The sequence below is a fragment of the Piliocolobus tephrosceles genome, chromosome 12, assembly GCF_002776525.5.
Source record: "Piliocolobus tephrosceles isolate RC106 chromosome 12, ASM277652v3, whole genome shotgun sequence".
Taxonomy (NCBI): domain Eukaryota; kingdom Metazoa; phylum Chordata; class Mammalia; order Primates; family Cercopithecidae; genus Piliocolobus; species Piliocolobus tephrosceles.
In genome coordinates, this window is record NC_045445.1 from 35099237 (window position 1) to 35107368 (window position 8132).

Consider the following 8132-nt stretch of genomic DNA (forward strand, 5'->3'; position numbering starts at 1 on the left):
AAAGTACTGGGATTACAGGTGTGAGCCACTGCACCCGGCCTTGACCCCACTTTCTGTTCTGGCTAATGCACCCATTTCTCCACTCCTGCCTACAGCCAAGTTCTTTGAAAGAATTGCCTACACTTGCCAACTGCAATTTCTCGCTCCTCTTTCTCTCTTGAACAAATTCAAATTAGGCTATCACTCCAACCACTCCACCTAAACTGCTTTTGTCAGGACCACCATCATGTTACTAAATTCAATGGACTATCCTCTCATCATCTTACTATCTTACCAAGCAGGAGCACTTGACATAGTTGATCACTCCCTCCTCCTTGAAACACCTTCTTCATCTGGCTTCCAGGACAAGATACTCTCCTGGTTTGCCTCCTACCTCACTAGCTCCTCCTTCTCTGTCTCCACTGTTGTTTCCTTTTCATCTCCCCAACCTCTAAACATTCATGTTCTCCAGGGCTCATACCTCAGATCTCTTATCTATCAACATTACTTTTTTTTGGTGTCCCCATGCAATCTCATAGCTTTAAATACCATCTATGTGTTGATGACATCATAACATACCTCTCCAATTCAGACCTCAGCCCTGAGCTCCAGACTCATATATCCAACTGCCCAATTGACATCTGCTCTTAGATGTTGGGGTAGACAGAATTTTAACGTGGACCCCATGATTCCTGCCCCCTGGTGTACATGCCGTGAATAATCCCCTTCTTTTGAGTGAGGGTGAGACCTGTGAATATGACATTTCCAAGGGAAGGGATTTTTCTGTTTTATTCATTGATGAATCCTTCAATGCTTTAAACAGTACCCGTTACATAGTACATGCTAATAAATATTTGTTAGATGAATGAATAAATGAATTTTATTTATTGAGTTTTTCATGTTTCCCCACAACTCTTTTCCACCACTAACTATTCTCTCACCAAATTACCAAATTCCAGCATTACAAACTTCTGTCTCTTTCATTGAGATATGAATTCACTTTGCACTCTTAAAAATGACATCCTGAAAGATTAGTCCCACCTCTACTGAGGGAGTTTCAAGTACTCTAACCAGAAAGTTGTCATCTTTGGCAGATATCTTGGTTTGGGGTACCAGATGGACCTGGATTGGAATACTGGCTCTGCTATTTGGTAACTGTGTAAGACCTAAAGTACATTGCTTCATTTCTCTGAGCCCCAGCTTCCCCTCTGGAGAGTAAGGATATTGTCTGTAGTCATAGGGTTTCTGGGAGGACTGAAAGTAGGCATGCATTTTTTATGTCAAGAACAGTTACTGGCATAAAGATGCTATCATACTACACACACGGCTCTGTAACTTGCTATTCCTGTGGTTTTGTACATCTATCTTTACATCCTGGTATTTTAATTTCTGTAGGATAAATTCCCAAAGTGGGATTCCTGGCCTCAATGGTATGTGCTTTAAAAAAGTTAAATGGTGCTGGATTATTTTCCAAAAAGGTTTTAACAATTCATACTCTTTTTGTGTGGGTGTAGCAGGGTCTTACTCTGTTGCCCAGGCTGTAGTGCAGTTGTGCGATCTCGACTCACTGCAACCTCCGCCTCCTGGGTTCAAGAGATTCTCCTGCCTCAGCCTCCCAAGTAGCTGGGATTACTGGCGTTTGCCACCACGCCTGGCTAATTTTTGTATTTTTGGTAGAGACGGGGTTTCACCATGTTGGCCAGAATGGTCTCAAACTCCTGGCCTCAAGTGATCTGTTCGCTTCGGCCTCCGAAAGTGCTGGGATTACAGGAGTGAACCACTGCACGCAGCCAATACTCTTAACAACTAGGTATGAGAACGCCTGTTTCCCCGATGCTTACCAGTAGTGGATGTTATCAGTGTTTCTCATTTTTGCTGATGAAAATAGTAAATGGAAAAATGGTATCTCGCCGTGTTTATTTCCATTTCCTTTATCATTTGTAAATATAAATATATTTACAAATGATATTACAATAATAATGATAAATATATTACATTATGATAAATGATAAATATATTACATTATCAACAAATGATAAATATATTACAATATATTTAAATATTTATATTCATTTGCATGTCTCCTTCTGTGACTTACTTTCCTTTGTCCAATCTTCTTTTGGATCATTTGTACTGTTCTTATCAATTTATAGGTTGAGAGCGTGAGGAGTGACTGCTAAGGTGTACAAATTCTCTTTTGGGGGCAATAAAAATGTTCTAAAATTAGATTGTGGTGATAGTTTAATAATTCTGTAAATGTACTGAAAACCTTTGAATTTTGCACTTTAAATTAGTGAATTTTATGGTATACAAATTATTATCTCAGAAAACTGTTACAAATGAAAAAATTTTTGAAAAGATGATTTTTTTAAAATGGTGATTTTTCATGGCTGCATGCAATTCCCTTTTATGGAGTTATTGTATTTTATTTAAGCACCCTCAATTGTTTCTAATCATTTCCAATGTTTTATTCTTATAAAAATTGTGATGGGGGCCAGGTGTGGTGGCTCATGCCTGTAATCTCAACACTTTGGGAGACTGAGGTGGGAGCATTACTTAAGGCTCAGAGTTTGAGACCAGTGTGGGTAACATAGCAAGACCCTGTTGCTACCCCCCAAAATTTTTTTAACTGGCCAGGCATGGCGACGTGTGCCTGTAGTCCCAGCTACTCAGGAAGGCTGAGGCGGGAGGATCCCTTGAGCCCAGGAGTTTGAGATCACAGTGATCACTCCACTGCGCCACAGTCTGGGAGACAGAGTGGGGCTTTGTCTCTTAAAAAAAAAAGAAAGAAAGGAAAAAAAGTGATGAATTTCTTTGTACATGAATCTCTGCTTTTTCTTAGGATATATTCTTAGAATAGGAATTACTGGGGTGGGGGCGGAAGATGGTTTTTAAGGGGGAAATATGAAGATGTTTTTTTTTTTTTTTTCCCAAAGGACACTCAATATGTTATTTATTTCTTGTTCTTACTAACATCGATGCTAAAATATATATCCAAATATGAGAACGTTTTGCTTTAGTTCTTCTCAGGAAATACAGGTAATATTTTCTTACTGTCTTTATACTCAACAGATTAGTTGCATACTTATAAAGAAAGCAATGAAATTGTGATACGCCTGATCTAATGATTATAGAAATTATCACAGTGACAGAACTTAAAAGGATCTTAGACTTCCTACAACCCACTCCCTTGTTTCACATTTGCAAAACCTGAATAGTGACAGGAGTACAATCTAGATGCCAGTTGCCTGGCTCATTGAAGATGGTTTTTAAGGAGGAGATACCCCTCCCTGCCTCCCTCCCTCTCTCTCTCTTTCTTTCTTTCTTTCTCTTTCTTTTCTTCCTTCTTCTTTCTTTCTCTCTCTTTTTTTTCCTGGTGTTGTTCCCAAAAGGGAGGTATGATTTCTAATAAAAAATGTAAAAGTAGTTGACGATGATTTCATGTCAATCTGAGTATTTTGGAGTTTTCTCATTAAGTTCAGAATGCCACATTCAGCATCTCAAAATTGTTGTTGGCCTGGTCCCTCCTACTATGGTACACCAAGTAACACTATAGTTGGTGACAGAGAGCATTTTTAGTTCTCGTCACACAAATATATAAACTTTATTTCTCTCTTTATCATCAGTTGTTTAACTTACAACTGTCTAGCAACTTACTGATTGCTAGAAAAACAAGATGAGAAGCTACATTGCTTTCCCTGGCTCAAATCCGTGGGGATTAGGGGCTAATTTTAGCACAGTTATAGGCAAAAGCAGGAAGCAGTGCCTATGTGATTTCTTTACTACAGTTTCATATCACCTTCACATCTTGCTAACATACACTGGAGAAAATACAATAATAATAAGAGTAATAATAATGATAGGTACTATTGACGGATAATCATAAGGTCCTTCTTTAGACAGAAAGGAACCTATCTTCTCCGTTAGTTTTCCTAAATACTAAGAAAGAAATTCATCCAGAAGGAATGTGAAGGAAAAGAGTTTATATCTCCTACCTGTTCTCTAGACTCACCCTCAAGCCAAGCCCTTTTTCCATCATCAAATCTTCAGATTTAGCCAGGCAAATTGATTAATGATGGCTCATTCACTGATTTCCAGAACATTAGCAATGCTTGAGAGAAGAGGCTTGGTGTTGTCATAGGGAGTTGATTGGGTTTGGAATAAGAATCCTGGGTTTGGCTGGGCTCGGTGGCTCACGCCTGTAATCCTGGCATTTTGGGAGGCTGAGGCAGGCAGATTGCTTGAGGTCAGGAGTTCGAGACGAGCCTGGCCAACATGGTGAAATCCCATCTCTACTAAAAATACAAAAATTAGCCAGGTGTGGTGGTGCACACCTGTAATCCCAGCTACTCTGGAGGCTGAGGCAGGAGAATCGCTTGAACCTGGGGGGCACAGGTTGCAGTAAGCAGAGATTGTACCACTGCACTCCATCCTGGGTGACAAAAAAAAAAAAGAATTATTCCTGGGTTTTAGTTCTGACTCTGCCATTAACCTGTTATATATCTCTGGGCAAATCATACATCCTATCTGGATCTAAGTTTCCTATCTGTAGTTGATTTCTAAGGGCCCTTCCAAGTCCCACATGCTATAGTTTTAAGGAAACAATATAATTAGCTGTCTTCCACTGAAAAGTAAGGCAGGGAACACACTTGAGAGTTGAAGTCAGAGGAAAGAAACTGAGTCATATCAGAAACCTATTATAATCTAGATTCAGTTAGATTCTTAAGATTATCATGAAAAAATATGCATTTGAGGTTGCACAACTCTTTGCATTTACTAAAAATCATAGAACTGTACATGTACAATGGTGGATTTTGTGGTATGTAAATTATACCTCCATAAAGCCACTAAAATATAAATTTGATTGTCATTTTATCACCAAATAATCATTGGTAGGGTGTATGAAATCGTGAATTGAGAATCTGCTGATTTATACACAGGCATGAAGATGAGTGAGAGCAAAGGGATATGTTAATAATCTTGGGGCTTTGTTGGCTCAGGTAAGCTACTGGGCTCCAGGGAGATTGACGGAGCTAAAATGTCATTGTCACATAGGAGGTAACTATTGATTTCACTGACAAGCCCTGTAATTATGGAACACAATGCCTAGTTACATTAATTAGAAGTGAGTAAGAGAGTGGAGCTGGAGGCCATGCTGGCAAGGGAAGAGGGAAAGTGGAGATCAATCTTCTCTAAGATGTGGCCGGAGCATGCAGGGAGTGAAGCGAGGGGAAGCTGAAAAGTAGGGTGGAGGTTAGAACCAGTTTGAAGATCTCTATGAGAAAGGCATAATACTTACTACTTTGGATTGTATATATATTCAATAAAATTATATATTAAAAATTATTTTAAAATTGTAAAGCACTATTCAACTAAAATTATTTTTAATAGGCAATACCGGTCCTTGGTAAAAATGCAAATGCTACAAAAAAATGATGTAAAGGGACAGACAGTGAAAAGTATGTTTCTTCCCCACCTTTGTCACCCATTTACTCTCTAAAGAAGTATCCACTATTTCATCTTTTGTGTGTATCCCTCTGGAGAAATTCTATTATTCTATCCACATATAAATTCATGTATATATGTGTGCATATAAATGTATTTTACAAATGACAGGATACTGTTCACATTGTTTTTTATTTGTATTTACTTAACAACGTAGCTAGGAAAGCATTCCTTATCAGCATATATTGATCTGCCTCATTCTTTTTTTTTTTTTGAGACAGAGTCTCCCTCTGTTGCCCAGGCTGGAGTGCAGTGGCACAATCTCAGCTCACTGCAACCTCTGCCTCCTGGGTTCAAGCGATTCTCCTGACTCAGTCTCCCAAGTAGCTGGGATTACAGGTGAGCACAACCACACCCGGGAAATTTTTTATATTTTTGGTAGAGATGAGGTTTCACCATGTTGGCCAGGCTGGTCTCGAACCTCTGACCTCAAGTGATCTGCCCACCTCAGCTTCCTAAAGTGCTGGGATTAAAGGCTTGAGCCACTGCACCCAGCCTGATCTGCCTCATTCTTTTCAAACACCTATAAAGTATTTCCTTGTACTGCTATTTATTTAACCAGTCTTTTTTGGAGGACGTTTAATTTATTTCAGTGGCATTTGTTTTATCTTCTTCAATTAAACTTGACCACTTAACAGCAAAACCAGTTCTCAACATAGTGATGAAGGTATTGGGTTTTTTTGCTTAATATATCAATTTATTGCTATTTTAATTTTTTCAGTAAGAGTAATAATCTTAATATCCCCAAGACTTAAAAAAAATCATTTTGATGATGCAATAAAGAGCTGCAGGGAAATTCAAGTGCAATTCACTTCTAAAGAGCTGATTTGGCCTGGCTAAATATAGTCTACCAGGCAGCTTGGGCAGGGGTTTCAACATATGCAGACTCCAATTTGGAAGGGGAACTTAAGCCTTCAAGAATACTTCTTTGAAAGAGAAGAACCCAGACAGGCAGTAGAATAAAGTGGAAAGATTTCTGGGCTGGGTTTGTTTGCTCACACCTGTAATCCCAGCACTTTGGAAGGCCGAGGCAGGTGGATCACTTGAGGTAAGAAGTTCCAGACCAGCCTGGCCAACATGGTGAAACCCTATCTCTACTAAAAATATAAGAATTAGCTGGGTGTGGTGGCAGGTGCCACCTATAATCCCAGCTACTCGGAGGCTGAGGCAGGAGAATCTCTTGAACCCGGGAGACAGAGGTTGCAATGAGCTGCGACTGTGCCACTGTACTCCAGCCTAAATGACAGAGAGAGATTCTGTCTCAAAATAAAAATAAAAATAAATAATAATAATAATAATATTCCTGGGGCTGGAGTCAGAAGACTTGAGTTTCAGCCCCAGTTTTGTTACTAACTGGCTATGTGACCTTGGGTCAATCACCCCCTTAGGGGTTCAGTTTTCCCTCATATGTTAAATAGGGGCAGAAATAGCAAACTCCTAATGCTATTATACGGACTGGATGAGTTAAGAGAGTCACATAAAGTACTTTATAAATGTTAAGTATAAATATTACCCTAAGGGACAGAGAGACATAAAGCCAGAATAGCTTGAGCTCCGGGTAGAATAAATACACATATGAGCACAGATTGTAACCTGAAAGCTAAAAAATGGGCTAAGAAAGAAACGACCCCTTCTCAGTTAGATTTTTATGAATCTGGAACTTAACAAAGAGCAAAGTAACCCTTTTTGGAAAAGTTCCTGTAGGTCTACAGTTTAAATGCCCATCCTTTTCACAAGCTGTTGTAAAGCATATTCCTATAGATATTTCCTTTTTTTCCTCTTTATAGTTCTCTATATTACAACTCACTGACCAAGGATATAAGTCCCTAACTGTCAGTGAGAGTGAAAGAGAATATTTACATTTTAAAGGTAGAAATGCTCCCTATTTAGATATGCCAGTTCAGAGAAACCCAACTGATTATCTATTTTATTTATTTATTTATTATTTTTATTTTATTTTTTTAGATGGAGTTTCGCTCTTGTCACCTAGGCTGGAGTGCAATGGCACAGTCTCAGCTCACTGCAACCTCTGCCTCCCAGGTTCAAGCAATTCTCCAGCCTCAGCCCCACCAAGTAGCTGGGATTATAGGTGCCCGCCACCATGGCCGGCTATTTTTTTTTTTTTTTTTTTTTGTATTTTTAGTAGAAATGGGGTTTCACCATGTTGGCCAGGCTAGTCTCGAACTCCGACCTCAGGTAATCCACCCGCCTCGGCCTCCCAAAGTGCTGAGATTACAGGCGTGAGCCACCGTGCCGGGCCGATTTTTTTTTTTTTGAAAAGAATTGGACCATTTGACTTTTCATTGGTAGGAGACCTGGAAATAGTGAAGGAAAAGCCAACCAGCACCCTGTGAGAGAAGAAAGAAAATGGAGAGGGAGGCCAGGCACAGTGGCTCACACCTGTAATCCCAGCACTTTGGGAGGCTGAGGCAGGCGGATCACCTTAGGTCAGGAATTCGAAAGCAGCTTGGCCAACATGGTAAAACCCCGTCTCTACTAAAAATACAAAAATTAGCCGGGCGTGCTGGTGCATGCCTGTAATCCCACCTACTTGGGGGGCTGAGGCAGGAGAATTGATTGAACCCAGGAGGTGGAGGTTGTAGTGAGCTGAGATCGTGCCACTGCACACCAGCCTGGGAGACAGAGCA